The following is a 1529-nucleotide window of genomic DNA, read 5'->3' on the forward strand; positions in this document are numbered from 1 at the left end:
TGCTCTATCTCAAATAAATAAATAAGATCTTTTTAAAAAAAGACTGTTTCTTTTCAAGGATCTGAACTCTTAGTGCACTGACGGGAGTCTCTTTATCCATCCACAAGACTCTTCATTAAAGTCAACTTTTTGCCAAACAACTTTATGGCTTTTTCTGTAACAGCTACCTGAATCCCACAGCCCTCACCCTGGGAAGGGGGTTTCTCCTTTTTTGCAGCTCAACTTTCACAAGTAATACTCTCTTCTGATCCATACCCTGATTAGGCGAGGGTCCTCTCTAACTCCTGGAATCGCAGCATCCCAGACTGTGGGCTCCAGAAGGGCCCTCAGGGTTCTGTCTTCCTACTCCCCTGTTGTGGCTTTGTGCGGTGACAGTATCGTAGCCAATGAGGTTTATCCAAGGCGCGATTATTGCTAATTGAAACCTACTCCCCTGTTGTAGAGGAGGGTCTGCGGCAGAACGGGAAGGGACTTGTTCAAGGTCGTGGAACAGAGCCAGTCTTGGAGTTGCGTCTCTTCCCCTTAACTCAATGGAAATGGTTCCTGTACAAATGAAAATGACTCTGGACAACGCCAGTGGTCCTCTCTGGAGACCTTGGGTCTCCGAGCTGCGCCCTGAGGGAGCTTCATCATCTGACGGCTTCCCAGCTCCATCAAGACTGGTACAGCACTCTGCGCAGACCCTCCAGAGAGGGATGCGCACTGTGCGTGTATCCTTGGTCCAGCTCGAGGTCAGGGCAGCTGGTGGCTGGAGTGGCCTGCCCTGGTGTGCAGTGCGGTATGTGTGGAGGGACTTTCCTTCTCCCCAGGCATAGACTCACAGGGCCGTGGGAGGGGACGGGTGTCCTGGAGGTCGGGGCTGAGCACAGTGGTGGATTGATGGCCACAAGAGCAGTCCCGAATGGCCCGGGCTGCACCTTGTTCTGGAACATGGAGGGGTTATTGGCTGCAATCAGATTCGTCAAATTCCCAGCTGGCGTCTCTGAGCGGGGAGTGGAAAGGCCTGTGACTTCCTTCCTCCTTCACGAAAACAGGCCTGCAGAATGAGGTCCTTGCTCTGTAATTATATGTAGGCAGGAAACAAATAGCTAAGACCTGTCTCTAAGTGAGGAAGGAAGGAAAACATCCAGGGCTCTGGGGATCCTTTATCTTCTGCTCTTGAGGCACTGGAATGGTAAGACCTGCTATCTACTTTTAAATCTTTGCCAACCCTGGTGAAGACGGCATCATGAGCCTTCATCCACAGATAAAGGATAGTGAGTTACCCATGGCTGCGGAGCTAGGAGACGGTGTCATGGAGCTGGGGCTGAATGACACTTCTGCCTGACGGCGGTCCCAGCCCATTTCTCTCCCTCGGCTTTATGTGGCCCAGGCACTTTCTCCGATTAGCCCAGGGTGGCTGTTGTAACTTGCACAGGATGCCCGACCACGGAGGCCGCAGTCCAGGGGATGCTTCCTTGTGTGTGGGCCTCGATTCTGCACCTGCCCAGGAGAAGGGCACCTGCTCCTCGGCACAGGGGCTCTGTCGG

The 1529-nt window shown here is 53.0% G+C and overlaps 1 pseudogene; it reads left to right on the forward strand.

Moving 5' to 3' along the window:
- The first annotated feature begins 357 nt into the window (after positions 1-357).
- On the forward strand, positions 358-441 carry LOC116648298 (annotated as a pseudogene).
- The last annotated feature ends 1088 nt before the right edge of the window (positions 442-1529 follow it).

Source organism: Phoca vitulina, unplaced genomic scaffold (genome assembly GCF_004348235.1).
Source record: "Phoca vitulina isolate PV1807 unplaced genomic scaffold, GSC_HSeal_1.0 scaffold42, whole genome shotgun sequence".
Lineage (NCBI taxonomy): Eukaryota > Metazoa > Chordata > Mammalia > Carnivora > Phocidae > Phoca > Phoca vitulina.